This window comes from Zingiber officinale, chromosome 1A (genome assembly GCF_018446385.1).
Source record: "Zingiber officinale cultivar Zhangliang chromosome 1A, Zo_v1.1, whole genome shotgun sequence".
Classification (NCBI taxonomy): domain Eukaryota; kingdom Viridiplantae; phylum Streptophyta; class Magnoliopsida; order Zingiberales; family Zingiberaceae; genus Zingiber; species Zingiber officinale.
Genome location: NC_055987.1, coordinates 58,970,270 through 58,991,272, shown reverse-complemented (window position 1 = coordinate 58,991,272; position 21,003 = coordinate 58,970,270).

The following is a 21,003-nucleotide window of genomic DNA, read 5'->3' as shown; positions in this document are numbered from 1 at the left end:
GTAACCTTAGGTAACGAGAAGTCTTGGAGGAGTGAACTCCAAGCAAGGTTGATCGGATAGTTTCCGGTCGACCGTACACGGTCGACCGGACCAGCGGATCTCAGTAAATCTAGGTTTAGATTTACCATTGTATTCTATATTACTATTATTGTTGTTGGCTAATGTAGTATTGCAAGAAAAGTCTTAGTGGATCGGGCGATCAGACACTAAGCAGGCAAAAGTCCAAACAGGTCTAGAGGACCAATGTTTGGTAGGTAAGTTGAGGTAAACAACTGGAAGAGCGACAGTGAGGTCGGGTTCCCGAAGGGAACAACCTTAGGTCGCTGATCCAACTGAAAAAAATGAAAAGGTTTCAAAAGTTGAGATCAAGACAGTCCTACTATCTTACATATTATTCCAGCTTTATATTATTCCTCTAACATCTATTTTGCATGAGACTTTTTGTCTAATACAGTTTTGCAGATCTGAGTTGATCGGTCGACCGAATAGTAGGATCAGTCGACCGAACCAAGCAGAATCAGCACAGAAATCAAATCAGATCAGAACTTAGTCCAAGTCGGATCAAAGCATGATCGGTCGACTGAACCGTAAGATCGGTTGACCGAACCACAGTGACTCAGCACAGGACAAATCATCAGCACCGATCAGCAGTAAAGGAAATAAGCTAATCGGTCGATCGAACCTAGGAATCGGTCGACCGATCCAATCAGCATTTATTCAGCATTAAAGGATGATCTCGGCAAAATCACGATGAACAGGGAAGGAAGTTGTTCGATCGATCGAAAGGCATGATCGGTCGACCGAACCACTAAAGACCAGTAAATGCAAAAGATTGAGCCAGCTTCGAACTTCAGCCAGGAAGGAAGGGAGCGGATTCGGTCGACCGAACAGTGGGATCGGTCGACTGAACCTCCAGTACACCTATAAAAGCAGGCTCGAAGACAGAGGTCAAATAAAACTTTCTGATCAAATATTGTGCTCCTCTGCAAGCTGCTCACGCTACTCATCTTCGTCAGCTCAGCAAGCAACATCATCTGGAGTACCGACCTAAGCCTCGTCTGCAATTCACTTGTCGGTATAATTTAATTTAAGCTTGCATTGTTATTTTATTTAAGCAAGATAGTAGGGTGTTACTATCTTTCTCCATTGTACGATTCACTTCTTTTCAAGGATTTCAGAAGGAAGGATTATAGTGCTTTGCCCATCGGTGCGGTCAAGGACCGCGGGCCTTCGAGTAGGAGTCGAGCTAGGCTCCGAACGAAGTAAACGAATTGTGTCTCTTTCTACTTTCCACTGCTTAACTTTGTGTTTTAAAATACGAAAAGAAGAGTTTTGAAAAGCGCGATATTCACCCCCCCCCTCTATCGCACTACTCAATCTATCAATTGGTATCAGAGCCTCGTTAGTTCTGAAAGTTCTTAACCGATTTTCAAAGCATTTTTAAAACTTTTTCTTTTCTTTTAGAATATTTTTCTTATCTCTATTTCTCTCGCACTGCTAATCCCAAGACGCAAGTCTTGGAAATTTGTTTTCTATTTTTTTTCTTGCAAGAATGTCGACATCCTATCAAGAAGGAAGAAGCATCTATGAACCTCCACTATACGATCAAGTTTATTTCAATATCTGGAGACGAATGATGGAATCTTTCATCAGAAGTGAGAGTTTTGACAATTGGATCGCACTGAGACAAACTTCTTGGAACCCACAAGCAAACACAAAGGTAATAGATATATTAATTAGTGTTTTTCCTAACAAAATTTTGTGTCAATCAGAAAATTACAAGAATGCTTTCGAGATGTGGACCAAATTGATTGAGCTTCACGAGACTCCGTCGAGGCTAGAAGATCAAGGCGAAAGTGAGTTCAAATCTGAGTCCGAATTCAGAGAGCAATCCTCAGAATCAGATCTAGAAGAACAAGATGAAATCAGCTTCATCGCACTGGTGGCTGAGGAGGAGGCTGATGGATCTGAACTCGAGTCAGAACAAGTGTCCAAACTCGAACCCAAGCCCGACCAAATGTTCGAGCCTGAATCTGAAGTGGCAATGGTCAAGGGGGAGAATCCTAATAAGGATTCAGAAGGTAATATTGTAAATTTAAAATTTAAAGAACACATAACATGTTTCAAGTGCAGAGAAAAAGGACACTACAAAAATAAATGTCCGATGAGTCGATCTGCACAACCAGAGGCAAAGGAGGAACTGATGCCTAGAGTCTGGAAAAGGAAGGATCACATCGAATGTTTCAAGTGCAAAAAAATGGGACACTACAAATTTCAATGTCTGGAGAAAAGACCCAAGGATTCAAGGGGAGCAAATATGGTAAATAAATTTAATTTATACGAAAATTTGCATGCTTTAGATTCTTCTTGTTTGAATTGTGCTAAGAATTTTAAAAATCATGAAAATCCTACATTACTTAACAAAACCAATTTAATTAATAAGAATTTTAAATATAACCAAAATTGATCAATTCGACCCAAACTTTAATCAAGACCTACATCTAGTTAATCAAAACTTATTTATTCAAGATAATTTGAATTTAAATCAAAATAACAATTATCTAAAATTAACTAACAATAAACAAAACCAAACTAAAAATTTAGAAAATAAAAATAAGAAACAAAACTATAAATTAAATACAAAATCAAATTTTAGAAAACTAGAAAAATAAAATAATATTTTGAAAAATAAAATTGATAAATTAGAAAACATTATTAATAATTTTATCAACTCACAAAATCTAGATTCCAGTTATAAATCAAAACCAAATTTGAAACAAAACTTTCATAAACTTAATTATAATCATGTACCCTTTAATTATGAAATTAATCAATATTGATAATAATAATAATAACAATAAAACAACAACAACAATAATAATAATAACAATAAAACAACAACAACAATAATATAATAACAATTATAACAAATAATATAATAACAATAACAATAATAAATAATAATATAACAACAATAAAAATAAAACAACTATAACAAAGTAATAATAAACAATACTAAACAATAATAAATAAAAACAATAATAATAATAATATGACTTGTTTGAATTGTTTGACTTGCTATGATCATGCATATTTATCTGTTAAATACCTTGTCATGCATCTTCTCTTTATGCTGTTAGAACGGTTAGTTATAAAAGGTTTACCAAACCCTAACAACATAGCATCGGAATGGATTGGGATGATAGTACGTCAAGGAAACTTTGTCCAAGGCATGTCTAAGCTGAATATGGAATTCTACCTGGTGCACTAGACTTAGTGGATCTGACCGAAGCTACCCCAGTCAAACATGGGCTAGTTGGACCAAAATTTAGTATTAAGTTTTTTGGGCGAGAACAGTTTGGAAGTCTTCAGCAAGTGGTCCACCGTTGATACACAAGAAGGTCATAAGCCTCGCCACTGAACTGAAAGCTTATCCTTATAAAGCCTGCTTGATTAACCCAAAGCTAAGTTTGAATCTAACATGGGTTCAATAACCTTTTTTCAAACTTAATTAATTAAACTTTATTGAATTTATTTTAAAATTATTAATTAAAATTATTTTAAAACTTAAATAAAATCATTTTTAAACTTAGTTAAAATTATTTTAAAACTTAATTAAAATTATTAATTAACATTATTTTAAAACTTAATTAAAATCATTTTAAAACTTAATTAAAATTATTTTAAAACTTAATTAAACTTAATTAAAATCATTTTTAAACTTAATTAAAATTATTTTAAAACTTAATTAAAATTATTTTAAAACTTAATTAAAAACTTAAAATTAATCAAAATTATTTTAAACTTAATTTTAAAAAAAATAATCATTTTAAAAACTTAATTAAAATCATTTTAAAACTTAATTAAAATTATTTTAAAACTTAATTAAAACTTAATTAAAACCTAATTTAAAACTTAATTAAGACTTATTTTAAAACTTAATTTAAAACTAAATTATTTTTTAAAAAAACTTCATTAATATTATTTAAAACATAAATCATTTTTAGACTTAATTAAAATTATTTTAAAACTTAATTAAAATTATTTTAAAACTTAATTAAAACCTAATTTAAAACTCAATTAATTAACCATAATCATTAACTAGTTTAACTTAATTAAATTAACTTAATACAGTTAATTAATTCTTAATAAATCTCAACTTGAAATCTTAACTTTAATCAACAAATCAAGTACTTTAACCTTAAACAAAATTAAATTTTTATAACTAATCCTAAATCTTTACCTAATTAATTCCTAAGAAATTAATAATAATTCTTAACCTAATTATTAATAATACTAAATTAAATTGAAACTAACCTTTAAATTATGTTTAAATCAATCAATAATCTAGCAATCAACCTGTAACCATAGCTATTAAAAACAATTCTTATCCAAATTCACTTAATAACTTTACAATTTCTAAACTAAACATTAATTCAATTAATTCACAAAATAAATGTTACCATCTATTTAACTTACAATAATCAAAGTTTAACTAAAATTCAATTTAAATTTTAACAAATTCAAAATCAATAAAGTCATCTCACACAATTATAGGATTACCATACTTGAAAATTTAGAATGGGTGAGATGCTAAGAAAATTAAAATTTAAAAGATTTTGTTTTGATTGATGATTGATTGGGTGTATTATATATATAAATTATTATTGTTCATCGCCTAAGTCTTTAGAACCTTAAGTCAATCGTCATCCTTAGATACACATAGAAAAGTCTTCCTTGTGGGTAACAAGGATATCTAAAAGGAGTGTCTGATTAAGGGGGAGAGACTTGACTGAAGGACATATTTTTTATATCATTAAAAATCTTGCTTTTAAAAACATATTTTGAATAAATGTTTCAAAACATTTTTTTTAAAAAAAAATTGCTTGATAAAACTTATTTACAAAACTTTTTGAAAATTATCTTTAAAATCTCTTAATCAAATACTTTTTGAAAATTATCTTTACATACATATTTAAAGAAATCTGGTTTTGAAATTAACTTAAAAAATATTTCTGAAAAATTGCTTACAAAACTCAAAATACTATCTTTTAAACCTAGCTCAAGCATTATCTTTTCAAAATCATATTCTTCAAACTTTTTGAAAACTTTTTGAAAATTCCTTGAAAATAAAATTTTACTTAGAGAATTTCCTTGAAAATTACTTGAAAATATTTTTTTGAACACAGCTTTAACAAGGATGCTTGATAAAAACTCTCTACAAATATTTTTGAAAAGTATTCTATAAAAATATCTTTGAAAGAAATTCTAAGAAATTTTGCAAGCATTAAAACTTCTATATCATGGTTTTGCAAAAATACTTTAAGTCTTGAAATACCTTTTGAAACATATTCTTGAGAGATTTTACTTAGTGCATTCTTCAAAATTATTTTCAAAAAGATACTACAAATTTACTCAATTTGTACATGGAATGAGACTTTTTCAAAATCTCTATGAATCATTTTTAAAAACTCTATTATAAATCGAATGGGTGAGGAAATACCTTAGGCATATCTTGAAAATATTTAAAAGTATTCCATCATTGTTGGTGCAAAACTTAGGGATCCTTAGCAATTAAAGCCATTTATGAAGGGTTCTTTTTGTTGTATGACAAAAGGGGGAGAAGAAAGGTTAAAGTTAGAAATCTAAATCTTTTTGAATTGACCTAACTTAAACATATTTGTCAAACATCAAAAAGGGGAAGATTGTTGGTGCAATCGACCTCCAAGGTTTTAATGTCAGATAAATATGTTTAAGTATGCTTAAGTATGTTTAAGTATGGAGCTTGATCTAAGGAAGTCCCAGTTGTAGGCTAGGCAAGGGAAGTCCTAGTTGGAGAGTAGACAAGGAGGGAAATCTCAGTATATCGTGGAAGCCAGGTGGATAGGTCTGGAGGACTTGATCCCTGGGTAGCCGAATACTGAGTCTTGCTGAGTGAAGCCAAGTGGAGAAAATCCTAGGGGGTGGTAACCTTAGGTAACGAGAAGTCTTGGAGGAGTGAACTCCAAGCAAGGTTGATCGGATAGTTTCCGGTCGACCACACACGGTCGACCGGACCAGCGGATCTCGATAAATCTAGGTTTAGATTTACCATTGTATTCTATATTACTATTATTGTTGTTGGCTAATGTAGTATTGCAGGAAAAGTCTTAGTGGATCGGGCGATCAGACACTAAGCAGGCAAAAGTCCAAACAGGTCTGGAGGACCAATGTTTGGTAGGTAAGTTGAGGTAAACAACTGGAGGAGCGACAGTGAGGTCGGGTTCCCGAAGGGAACAACCTTAGGTCGCTGATCCAACTGAAGAAACCGGGAAGGTTTCAAAAGTTGAGATCAAGACAGTCCTACTGTCTTACATATTATTCCTGCTTTATATTATTCCTATAACATCTGTTTTGTAGGAGACTTTTTGTCTAATACTGTTTTGCATATCTGAGTTGATCGGTCGACCGAATAGTAGGATCAGTCGACCGAACCAAACAGAATCAGCACAAAAATTAGATCAGATCAAAACTGAGTCTAAGTCGGATCAAAGCATAATCGGTTGACTGAACCGTAAGATCGGTCGACCGAACCATAGTGACTCAGCACAGGACATATCATCAGCACCGATCAGTAGCAAAGGAAATAAGCTGATCGGTCGACCGAACCTGGGGATCGGTCGACCGATCTAATCAGCATTTATTCAGCATTAAAGGATGATCTCGACAAAATCACGACGAACAGGGAAGGAAACTGTTCGGTCGACCGAAAGGCATGATCGGTTGACTGAACCACTAAAGACCAGTAAATGCAAAAGATCGAGCTAGCTTCGAACTTTAGCCAGGAAGGAAGGGAGCGGGTTCGGTCGACCGAATAGTGGGATCGGTTGACCGAACCTCCAGTACACCTCTAAAAACAGGCTCGAAGACAGAGGTCAAATAGAACTTTCTGATCAAATCTTGTGCTCCTCTGCAAGCTGCTCACATACTCATCTTCGTTAGCTCAGCAAGCAACATCATCTGGAGTACCGACCTAAGCCTCATCTGTAATTCACTTGTCGGTATAATTTAATTTAAGCTTGCATTGTAATTTTATTTAAGCAAGATAGTAGGGTGTTACTATCTTGCTCCATTGTATGATTCACTTCTTTCCGAGGATTTCGGAAAGAAGGATTATAGTGCTTTGCCCATCAGTGCGGTCAAGGACCGCGGGCCTTCAAGTAGGAGTCGAGCTAGGCTCCGAACGAAGTAAACGAATTGTGCCTCTTTCTACTTTCCGCTGCTTAACTTTGTGTTTTAAAATACGAAAAGAAGAGTTTTGAAAAGCGCGATATTCACCCCCCCCCCTCTATCTCACTACTCGATCTATCATTACTAACAACTCACTTAATTAACATCTAGCTCCAAGAGTAGTACCACTCAACTTCATTGTCATGTCGGACTAAGTCCATTTGCAGGGTTTACATGACAATCCTTATGAGCTCCTCAAGGGGGCATCATCAACCTAGATAACTAGGACACAGTTTCCTTCTATAATCAACAACACACCATATAAATAATATTATTTTCTAACTTATCAGGCCTATTGATTTAATGAATAAATCTCACCCATTGATAAATTAAAGAAATAAATACTAAGTACATGTGCTTATTATTATATTGGCATTAAGAGTACACAGATCCATAATAACAGAGGTTCTGTTCTTTTATGCAGTCAGTATAAAAGGAACAACCTCAAATGGTCCTTCTCAATACACACATAGTGTAGTAGTATAATTTTATAGTCAAGATAAACTAATACCAAATTACACTACAACCATTTCAATGGTTTGTCCCAATCCATCTTGGTTGTGAGCTTCTATTTAAAATTTATAAGGAACTGATAACATGATCTTTTGTGTGACACCACACACCATGTTATCTACTTTATAAATTAAATGGACAACTGCATTTAACTAATTGCAGACATTTGACCAATGTGATTCTCATTTCAAAATAAATGCTCATATAAAAAGCTTGGCATTTAGTATACATTCTAACATGTTGTGCTTGGGCTCCTTATTCAGATCTGCACATCTAGTTTTATGAACTTCAAATGTAGAATATAATTCTTCTAAAGTACTTACCTCTAGATTCTTGGAGATGTAATATGCATCTACTAAGGATATCCATTCAGAAGTCCTAGGAAAGGCGTTAAGTGCGTACCTTAGTGAATCTCTATTGGTTACCTTTTCTCCGAGATTCGTGAGTCCGGTGATGAGTTCCTTGATCCTTGAGTGGAGGTGTGCAACGTTTTCGCCTTCTTCTAATTGGAGGTTGTTGATCTAGTTCTGGAGCAGATCCCGTCTCACTAATTTTGCTTCCAAGGTTCCTTCATGTAGTTCCAGAAATTTCTCCAGAGCTCCTTGGCTGAATCATAGGCTCCGATCCTGTTGACTTCTTGAGATGGTAAAACGCTAAGCAAATGAAACTCTGCTTTGTCGTTTGCCACGAAGTCAACTTACTCCTTTTTTATCTGGTATTCTTTTTTGGCCTCTGGTGCTATAAAACTAAATTTCATAATTAGTAATAAATCAAAATTTGTCTTAAAGAATACCTCCATCTTTTTCTTCCAGATAGCGAATTTCCCCTCGAACTTCAGTGGATAGATGCTTTGTCTGGCCATCTCTTGTGCTTCGATCGACAATTAGTCCTCTTGAAGCGTCCTTTCTCTGAAACCAATTGTAGGTCCCTTCGGTCGGCTAGAGGGGGTGAATAACCTACACAATAAATTCAAACAAAACACCTTCCTCGAAACTTATAGCTTCATTAAGATAAACACTTTCTTAAATAATTAAGAACCTAATTAAAAGGAAGAGGCACATAAAGAGTTACTTGGTTTGAAATTAACAGATTGCTAATCCAAGGAAAGTAAAGCTCACTAAAAATCTCCTTTGGGCGAAGTAGCCTCTTATAGTAGTTAAAGCTCACAATTACAAATCTAAACTCAAATGAAATTATTTTGAAGTGTTGTATTTAGCTTTTAGGATTAGGGTTGTATTTATAGACCTGATCAGGGCGCCTAAAAGGGTTCTAGGCGCCTGGAGGGGGATAAAATTTTATCCCTGTCGCAACGGATCTCGACAGTTGACTTTGCGATAAACTTTCTAGTCCGAACGACTGGACCCACTCCCGGCACTCGAACCCGCTTAAACCCAATCCGCATTCGAGGTCGCCTCCAGGGGCACCCTCAACACCCGGGGTGGTCTGGGTGCTCGGACCAGATTCGGGCGCCCGGACCACATTCAACATCCAGTTGACTTTTTATCTGGGTCTTCTGCTACAGCTCCGCTCGCTTGGGTGATTTCGGTCATCCAGAATAAGGTTCACCCAAATTCATTTTTTGGCCTTCTCAAGCAACCTTCCGCTCTGGTTTCTCGTCCCTCAGAACCATCACGCACTTCTTTCTCGTCCGCTAGTGTACTCTTTCACAGCACCTCATCCCTCGGATGCACCAAGCCCATTGACTCTCTCTCTCATGTCGTCCTTCTTGCTAACTGCGTCTTTTGCTCGACCTCCTATGATCCTAAGTTCCTGCATACTTAAACACAAGGACATCAAATCATAATAGGACCTAACTTGACTTGGTTGATCACATCAAAACTACCACGAGGTACTTACAGATTCAACAGGTGTCCACTAAATAACAAATATAGCAAGTAGTGACACATATAGTACACACCAACCACATATGCACTCTACATCATAGGTAATAATCATAATACCTTCAATATTACACCAGATCTATAAGAGCACCAACATAGGTATTATTTGTTAGGGTTAATTTGTAGCTAGAGGGGAGGTGAATAGCTTGTCGTGCTCTGGTTGCTTGCTTCGTAATGATGATATGCAGCAGAAATACACACAAAGCACACTCACAACCGCTAACACTAGGATTTACATGGTATCCACCTTAAGAAGAGGTGACTAATCCAAGGATCTACACACAACGCACTCTCCACTAAGAAAAATACTCCTTTTCAGTAACTACTGAAGGTGGAGAAGCCTTATACAAACCCACACAACAAGATACAACACACGTAAGAAGAAAAATACAAAAATACAAAAGTAAAACCTCTTCTTGCTTGACCTTGTTGTTGATGAACGCCTCTTGAACCTTGGAAGTGCAACAGCACTTGTTCTCAAGAGCTTCCAAGAATTGGCGATGAGTGCTCGGAGAAATTGCGTGAAGAATCAGGGAGAAGAGTTGCGGAGAAGAAGCTCGCCAATGGCTATATACTTCACGCTCCTAAGGCTCCCTTTGGCTTCGGTTCAATCAATCAACCGATCGATTGACACCCCTTGACTTGCCTAACTCAAGTCCAAGGTTCCAAAACTCAACATCTGATCAATCGTGACCTATTGGGACTCCTCGTGCCTAGCATCCGGTCAACCTTGACCTGCTGGGACTTTTTCACCAAGTATCTGTTCAATCCTTTGACCCACTTGGACTTTTCTCCTCATGCCAAGTGTTCGGTCAACCTTTACCCACTTAGACTTACCATCTCATACCAAGTGTCCGATCCTCCATGACCCACTTGAACTTTCACCAGATGTCCAATCAACCTTGACCCATCTAGATTTCCTCATGCCAAATATCCGGTCAATCATTTGACCTACTTGGGCTTCCCAAACACCAGGTGTTCGGTTAACCTTGACCCACCTGGATTTCCACGTGTCTGGCTTCACTCACCAGGTCTTTCCTTCTGCCTAGCTTCACTCGCTAGAGCTTTCCATCTGCCTGACTTCACTCACCGTGACTTTCACATAGCTTCACTCACTAGGGTTTTCACCTGGATTCACTCACCAAGATTTTTCTTCTGCCTGACTTCACTCACCAGGACTTTCACTTGCCTAGCTTCACTCACTAGGTCTTTCACCTGGCTTCACTCACCATGATTTTCCAACTTCCTAGCTTCACTCACTAGGTCTTTCACCTGGCTTCACTCACCAAGATTTTCCCTTGCCTGACATCCAGTTAGGACTTTCCCAGTCAAGTATCCGATCAACCTTGACCTACTTGACTCTTCTTCACATCTAACTGGTCAGTTCTTGACCAGAGGGGAATTGTATCAACAATCGCCCCAATTTGATGATTGTATCTGCAATCTCCATGTATTGTCAAACATCAAAACCCAAACATCAAGATTCAAGCTTGAGCCAACTCAAGCTTAGTCATCAGGTCAGCCTTGACCTAGGGATATTGTACCAACAATTTCTCCCTTTTTGATATTTGACAATACCTTTAAGTTAGGCTAATCTCATAGCCTCAACTTATTCTTCATGCCAATGCCCTTGAGATAATGAAGGCATAATTTAGACCCTACATTCTCCCCCAATTCCTTGAGGGGCAAAGGCCTAACTTAAACCCTACATTTCTTCCCCTATTGGCACACATCAAAAACTCTCCCCCTGAAGAGTTACTCACCGTTGTTCACAACCTCACATATTGTTCACAACACCACAATGAAAATTTCATGCCCTTCATTGTCTTCAATGCTCACTCTTGAGCATTAACCAGCTTCACACTCACAAGTAAGGTCTCATACCCTTCATTGTATTCAATGCTCATCCTTGAGCATACTCTTTTTCTACAAGGAAGATATCCAATCTTCCATTGTTCTTCAATGTTCAACCTTGAGTATTTTTTCTAAAGAAGATTACCCACCTTCCAAATTTTATGAAAAATTAATTTTCATGTCCTTAAAGAGTAAACCCCCCTAAAGACATGCTCCAAACTTCTATCATTGCACCTAAAATGACTTGAAATCCCTAAACTTTTAGGAAATCTAAAATTCGAAGTTCTGAGGTTCAAAAATTCAATATTGAAATCAAACCTCATCCTAAACTTCAACTTAGTCTTCCCTAACCAATCCACTCTTGTTTTCATGATGAAAACTCCCCATAAGTGTGTACAAATGTATTTCAAGGGGTTAGGAATAATTTCCTAGACTAAGAATGGCTTAAGGTGATGAAATCAGGCTTTCCCAACTAAAATTAGCCTTTTTAATCGATTGGGTTGGGCCTCAATCGATTGAAACCATTTTAATGTTAGAGTGTATACTAAAAGTCTAGCTTTTGTATAAACATTTAAGAATCACATTGCTCAAATGTCTACATTTATGCAAAGTGTAGTTGTCCATTGAATTTATATTGAAGATAACATAGTGTGAGGAGACATACAGAAGATCATGTTATCATATCCTTATAAATTACAAACAGTTACTCATAACCAAGATGGAATGGGACAAACCATTGGAGTGGTTGTAGTGTAATTAGGTATTAGTTTATCTTGACTAATAAATTATACTAGTACACTATGAGTGTATTGAGCAGGACCAATTGAGGTAGTACCTTTTTATACTGACTATATAAAAGAGCAATACCTCTATTATTATGGAAGTGTGTACTCTTAATCATGATATAATAACAAACACATATACTTAGTATTTATTTCTTTGATTTATCAAAGGGTGTGATTTAGCTCGTTAAATCAATAGGCCCGATAAGTTGGGAAATGATATTATTTATATGGTGTGTTGTTGATTATAGAATGAAACTGTGTCCTAGTAATCTAGGTTGATGATACCCCCTTGAGGAGCTCATAAGAATTGTCATGTAAACTCTGCAGGTGGACTTAGTCCGACATGACGATAAGGTTGAGTGGTACTACTCTTGGAGCTAGATATTAATTAAGTGAGTTGTCAGTAACTCATTTAATTAGTGGGCATTCAATATCTTAAACACAGGGAGACTAACACACTCATGATAAGAAGGAACTCATATAGTAATATGGGATTGGTGCGGTAGTGCAATAATAACTCTTTAGTGGAATGAGATATTATTGATGAACTTGAGTTGGGTGTTCGGGGCGAACACAAGAAGCTCAAGCTCATCGGGAGACCAAAACCAATTCCTCCTCTCGGTCCCTATTGTAGCCTCTTATTTATAAAATCTTATATTCACCCAAACCCAACTTCTTACCCACCTTAAGGTAGCCGGCCAAGCCAAGCTTGGAGCCCAAGCTAGGGTCGGCCAAGCCAAGGTTAGATGGGTTCAAGTTATGGCCGGCCCTAGCTTGGAACCCAAGCAAGGGTGGTCGGCCACATTGAATTCAAAAGGAAGTTTTATTTTGTAAAATCTTTCCTTTTATAGAGATCTATTAAAAGGATTTAAAAGAATGATTTTAATATAAAACTTTCCTTTTTTAGATCAGTCATAAACGGAAATAAAAGGATGTTTTTATTTTGTTAAAAACTTTTCTTTTATGTTGGTTTTAAAAGAGAGTTTTAAATTTTAAAATCTTTCCTTTTATAGATTTCTACAAAGGAATAAAAGAGAGATTTAAAATCTTTCCTTATTTGTAGTTATCTATAATGTGAAAGAAAGATTTTAATTTTTTGATAAAACTTTCCTTTCTTGAAACCATGTTTTATTTTAAATCTTATTTTTTATAGATATCCATAAAAGGATTTAAATGAGAGAGATTTTAATTTATAAAACATTCCTTTTAGAACTATCCACAAAAGGGATTTTTAAAAGAGAGATTTTAATTTTTTGTTTAAAATCTTTCCTTGCTTGGAGAACAAGCATGTGGCCGGCCATGACAAGAAGAAAAGGAAGTTTTAATTTTTTGTTTTAAAACTTTCCTTTTTAGTCATTGGCAAGGAATATAAGGAAGTTTTAATTATGTTTAAAACTTTCCTTATTTGTCAAGACCAAGGAATATAAAAGAGAGGGTAGAGGTGCCTCACCTTACAACAATACATCTTTTATTCCTCTCCTATCTTCCTTGGTGGTGGTCGGCCCTTACTCTTTCTCTCTTCTCCTTTGTTTTCCCTCCTGGTGGCCAACGGCATATTGGTGTGGAGATCAATTGATGGCCGGTTGCTTGAAGGAGAAGAAGAAGAGAAGGAGGTTCTCTTGTCTAGCATCCCTTGGAGGAAAGTTGGTGGCCAAACTTCATCATCTCTTGGAGAAAGTTGGTGACCGAAAATTGAAAGGAAGAAGAAGGCTTGGGTGGATTCTCGTCTTGGTAGATCGTCGCCCACACGACGTCCGAGATAAAAAGAGGAATACAATAGAAGATCAAGAGGTCTATAAGTTACAAGAGGTATAACTAGTTATTAGTTTCCGCATCATAACTAGTTCATCTTTTGTATAGATCTTAAAAAACCAAACACAAGAGGTTATTGATTTTAATTATTATTTTTTTTATCGATTTTCGTTTCGACTTCATGTTTCGATAATGTGTTTCTATTGAGGTCTCTATTGTTAAACCTTGTTTACTATGAGAAGTTTAAATATTCGATTTCTTTGAAAGGCTTTGTCTAGGCAGTGGTGGATGATCTTATACCCAAGAAGGCCTAGTGTCTCACCATGTTTGACCTAGAAGTCGATCCTTGAAATAGATATTTGATCAACTTCTGTAATATGGTTTAACTTAGGAAGATCACATCGGTTGAACTTGAAGTAAGAATGTTAAGTTTTGTTCCCAATTCAAGTTTAACTTCTAAAGGAAAAATTTGGATTAATAATGTTAAGCATCGTTTGCAATCCAAATTTAGCTTTAGTATAACACATGGGTAGCTAGGATAGTTCTATGCTTGTACAAATTTTTGTACAGAGGAACTAGGACGGTATTCCGAGTAGCAACCAACATTTAATTGATTTCCTGATCGATTCCACGAGCTTCTTTTCACGGAGAAAGTGCTTGAATCGATCCACTGATCAATCCAGGATTGAGTGAATCAATCGGTTGATCGATTCAGTGAACTTCTGCTCACTAGAAAACCCTTCTCAATTGATCGGCTGATCGATTGAACTTCTGATTTTCTGAAAGTGAATTTCAGCTGAAATTCAGAAACTCCCTAAAAATTCTATAAAATTCTAAAAATCATGAAACTCGTTGTAGACATTATTTAGGTCATATACTATCATGGGAAAATAGTTTTCTAATAAAATACATCTCATTTTTAAAGATTGACACAAAGTTAGAAACTTATAAAAACTTCAATGTTTCATCCAAGTTTGTATCTAACTATACAATTGTGATTGCTATCAAAAGATAGTCTTCACCAAGGTTTTCCAAAGTATATTTAAAATGATTTTCAAAATCAATTTCCAGCCATGTTCTTTGGGCTCAATGCATAGGATTTGTACATTAGCTTCCCCAATGATTGGAGTACCCATAACTATGTGTTTTGATGAAATCAAAACTCAAGTAGATGCATTAAATCAACATCTTGAGTCTTGTTCATCATCCTAACATCTCACTTGTATCTAATGTGTACTAAAACACATACAAGTCACCTTATAATCTTTATGAGATGTAGATTTTGGTTTTGCCCTAAACTAGTGATCATGCATATCTATCTAGGCATTTTAATTCATAAACATCCATCTAGGATGTTACTTGTTAGTGAATGTCATTATCCTTAACTTCAAGGAAATTAAAATAATGCATGATAGTTTATGGCATACATCAAAATAAATTATGTTTCAAAAGAAAATTTACTATAACTACATGATGTATGTATGATATGACACGGTATTTTTGTAATTTTCATAATAGAGCATGAATGCAGAATATGATGTCATGGCATATGATGGGCAAACAATCATGACAAATTAGCATAAATAAAATATACCTAAATTACCTATCTAAGTATCCTTAAACCTTAGCTAACTTAAAATTAAATCCTATATTGCCCACTTTTTCCCAAGAACATGTCAAACTCCCAATTTAACATTTCTTTTGCTTTTCTTAATTTGTGCCAATTTAAATTAAGCATAATTCCTCAAGGTTTGGCATATTTTACTCTTTCAAAGAGTAATCATTTTAAATTAAGGCCTAAATTTCCCTTAACTCCCTAAAAATATACCAAAATCCTAACTTGGCATTTCTTATCCTTTATTAATTTGTGCCAATTTAAATTAATTCTAATTTCTCAAATTTTGGTACATTTTACTCTTCCAAAGAGTAAACAATTAATCCATTTCATTTTCAAAGGTCAACAAAAACCTTGAAAATGCCTCCAAGTGTCAACTTCATCAAGGTTGGGTTAACTACCTTTTTAATTAGAGTTGACACTCTCTAACCCATTTAGAGTGTAGAGAATATACTCCTAGGAACCCAAAACCTATTGGTGCTCCTTGAGTGTTCTAGGTATTCACTAGGGATAACCTCCCTAGATACCTTCCTAATGACTTTTCTAGGCTTCTTAGAAGCCTTGGTCACTTCCTCTAGGTCAACTCTAAGGATAGCTTCTCTTGTGACCTTCTTAGTGACTTGCTTAGACTTCTTAGAAGTCTTAGTCACATTGGTCTTAGCAAAAATACTTCTAGGGATAACTTTTTTTGTATTTTTGACTTGACCCCTAGACCTAGGGTTGGTTCCATAGCTATATGGAATCCTATGATAAGAAGCCACATTTTTCTTGGACTTTGGTTTGTATCCCAAACCTCTATGGTCATTTGATGGCTTTTGTGTAACTCTCCCTAGGATATGCTCATTTTGGCATTTAATAATATTTTCCATTTTCTTTACGGTCTTTTCTAATTTGTTAAGCCTTAACCACAAGGCTTGATTTTCCAATCTTAAATCTTTAGATTTTGATCTTTCTTGATTTCTATGAGCATTTCTAATTTTAGACCTATAACTAAGATCCTTAGAGTTATTTCCTAAGTTTTTATTTACCTTCCTCACCCTAGGTGTGGTAGTCTTGGCATGAAGAGCAACATATTTTTTGCTAAATGCCTCCTATTTTTATGATAAATAGAATTGAAATGATAAAAATTAGAACTAGCATGCTTTTTATCATTATTTAAAGGAGTTGGTTTGATAAATGATACCTTGAATTTGCTCTTATAAGCTCCCCCTTGACTTGAGCTTCCTCCTTTTGCTTTGGCCGATTTCTTCCCCTTAGGACATTGACTCTGGTAATGTTTTTTTTTTATTGCAAAGGAAACACACAATGTGCTTCTTGCTCTTCTTAGTCGTGGGAGTGGTCTCCTTGGGTTATCCTTGCCCTTAGGTGCCACTTGACCCTTCTTCTTGGCTAATTTAGGGCACTTACTCTTGTAGTGCCCATGTACCCTACACTCAAAACATATAATATGATTTTTATTCTTAATTGAAACACTTATACCTTCACGTGTAGGGATAACACTTGATCCTCCATCTGATGTCTCTTGATTTTTGGAGGATGCCCTATCTTCTTCTTCTTCGCTTGACCCGGAAGTAGAAGCTTCTCCTTCCTCTTGGTCCGAAGTCACCGAATGTCGCTCCCCCTCAATCCTAGAGGTGGAGACTTCTTCATCTTCATCTTGTACATGGAACAAAGAGTATGCTCCCTCTTTACCTTTTTCATTGCACTCCCTTGAAGATGAAGCTTCTTGGACTTCTTCTTTGGATGTTGAGCATCTCTCAACTTTCGAGTCCTCTTCTTCTTCCTCTTTTTCCAATGAATCACCCTCTTTGGATTCCTCTTGTATTAGTGCAGTGGAGGGTTCTTCATGGATTTTAGCCAATTTGCTCCATAGCTCCTTGGCATCTTCAAATTCTCCTATTTTGCATAGAATTGGGCTTGGCAATAAACTAACCAATAATTTGGTTACCTTATCATTCGTCTCGCACCTTTGGATTTGCTCTTGACTCCATTTGCTCTTCTTGAGGATCTTTCCCTTTGAATTCTTTGGAGCTTCGAAGCCTTCCATTAGAGCAAACCTTGCTCTATCTCCATCATAAGGAAATTTGCAATTCTTGATTTCCAAGAATCGAAACTTGTGGATGCGAATGGTGGAGGCACCCTTGTGTCGAATCCGAGTCCATCTCGGAATTCCATCTTGAAGTTGAGCCTTTGATAAATTTGTTAAATTGTTGAAATTTACTTCAACTTCTTCTCCCTCTAGCTTGTTGCCCTTTCTGACGATGATTCCAGTGAAAAGCGATCTTGCTCTAATACCACTTGTTAGTGTCGATTTGTAACTAGAGGGGAGGTGAATAGCTCATCGCGCTCCGGTTGCTTGCTTCGTGATGATGATATGCAGCAAAAATACACACAAAGCACACTCACAACTGCTAACACTAGGATTTACTTGGTATCCACCTCAAGAAGAGGTGACTAATCCAAGGATCCACACACGACGCACTCTCCACTAAGAAAAACACTCCTTTTCGGTAACTACCGAAGGCGGAGAAGCCCTATATAAACCCATACAATAAGATACAACACACGCAAGAAGAAAAATAAAAAAATACAAAAGTAAAACCTCTTCTTGCTTGACCTTGTTGAAGAACGCCTCTTGAACCTTGGAAGTGAAACAACACTTGTTCCCAAGAGCTTCCAAGAATTGGCGGTGAGTGCTTAGAGAAATCACGTGAAGCATTGGGGAGAAGAGTTGCGGAGAAGAAGCTCGCCAACGGCTATATACTTCGCGCTCCTAAGGCTCCCAATAGATTGGACATACTTCCAATCGATTGCCACATTAGATCCACGCCATCCCAGTCGTCCATCGCTGGCTACCTGCGTAACGGTCATATCCCAATCGATCGGCTAATCGACTGGGGATGCTTGAATCGATCGGTCGACCGATTGATTCAAGCTTCCTTGCAATCGCGCGAGAAAACCAACTGCTAATCGATCGATCGATCGATTGGCAGTGCCTAATCGATCGACTGATTGATTGGGCAACTCTCTGTGCTCACGACAGTTGCTCCCAATCGATCGATCGATCGATTGGGTCACTGCTTGTCGCAGCACTCTCCCAATCGAACGGCTGATCGATTGGGCTTCAGTTCAATTGATCAACTGATCGATTGACACCCCTTGACTTGCCTAACTCAAGTCCAAGGTCCCAAAATCCAACATCCGGTCAACCGTGACCTGTTGGGACTCCTCGTGCCTAGTATCCGGTCAACCTTGACCTGTTGGAACTTTTTCACCAAGTGTTTGTTCAATCCGTTGACTCACTTGGACTTTTCTCCTCGTACCAAGTGTTCGGTCAACCTTTACCCACTTGGACTTACCATCTCGTGCCAATTGTCCAATCCTCCATGACCGACTTGGACTTCCACCAGATGTCCAGTCAACCTTGACTCATCTAGATTTCCTCATGCCAAATATCCGGTCAATCCTTTGACCTACTTGGGCTTCCCAAACACCAGGTGTCCGGTTAATCTTGACCCACCTGGATTTCCACATGTCTGGCTTCACTCACCAGGTCTTTCCTTCTGCCTAGTTTCACTCACTAGAGCTTTCCATCTGCCTGGCTTCACTCACTATGACTTTCACATAGCTTCACTCACTAGGGTTTTCACCTGGCTTCACTCACCAGGATTTTCCTACTGCCCGGCTTCACTCACCAGGACTTTCACCTACCTAGCTTCACTCACTAGGTCTTTCACCTGACTTCACTCACCAGGATTTTCCAATTGCCTAGCTTCACTCACTAGGTCTTTCACCTGGCTTCACTCACCAGGATTTTCCCTTGCCTAACATCCAGTTAGGATTTTCCCAGTCAAGTATCCAATCAACCTTGACCTACTTGACTCTTCTTCACATCTAACTGGTCAGTCCTTGACCAGAGTGGAATTGTATTAACAATCTCCCCAATCGGACGATTGCATCTACAATCTCCATGTATTGTCAAAGATCGAAACTCAAACATCAAGATTCAAGCTTGAGTCAACTCAAGCTTAGTCAACTAAGTCAGCCTTGACCTAGGGATATTGCACCAACATTATTGATATGATTCCTCCAATTGTAAATATCGGACATGTGTACACACACAATATGTAAATAAACAATCAACAAGGTGACTCCTATAATTCATACCCAATAAGTATATGCCCAACAACATATGCATAATCAGTAAGCTAAGATAGTCAACAAAATATCCTCTACTATACATACTCTACATGTATATACACAACAAAGTATAGAAATCCAAAAGCCAAGACTATATGTGAAATAACTAGATCATCTCTAAGGTCAAGCAGATAGGTCTCAAGTAGGATAACAAAATGAACAGATTTAAGGTAAAACAACCTAATCCATTAACCAATAACAACCATGGACCGAGTTCAAAGAACTAAAGAGGCCAAGGAAGAAATACCCGCCTTTATCTGTCAATCATGCTAAACAATCTCATGTCGAAACGCTCGTCTTGAATCAACGTCCTGCAAATCACATGATATACAGTTTAGTTAATCACATATACAACAACTAGCTAAACCCAAAACCCAATCTAATTAGGAAAAATCATAATCATAATTAATGATTAACTTCAATTAATCCTCTATTTCTTCTCATCCACTCTTCCTATGAATAATCTATAAATCAATTACTAATCATCATAAATCCAATATACATAGTTCACCCACATAATTAATTAGATAATACCTATTCCTAATCCACCAATCATAATATGAATTTGATGATTCTAATAATGACCATGAAATCATCTAATTAACCCAACCACCACAAGAGATCGCAATCGAATCTCCATCGACAATAGATTAACAATCTCTAAATCTAATAAAAAATCTAAATCAGTCCCAACTAACCACAAGCATAAATTAATCCACCTATCAATGCAGTCAGATATAGATGTTGCCTCAATTTGATCTGCAGCAGCTCAGTAGGGATCCCAATCATAGCTGTGATGAACAGGAAGCTCTCCACTTCGAATATGATGAGGAAGATGGTGTCACAATGGCTTGTCGACCTCCCTAAAGCTGGATTCGACTGACAACTTAGGTGAGCAAGGAAACAGCTCTCGTCATCCATGCAACACGGCAACGAACTTAGAGGATGGATCTGCTGCAAGTAGCAGGATGATGGCTCACAACGAGGGAAAGAAGAAATCTCGACCGCAAATGGTAAAAGCAATAACAATGGAGGATGAGTTATAGACAAATATCTAGAGCACAACTGTGTGTCTTTGATCGTACCTACAAGTTGCGAGTTCGGAGTAGATCTG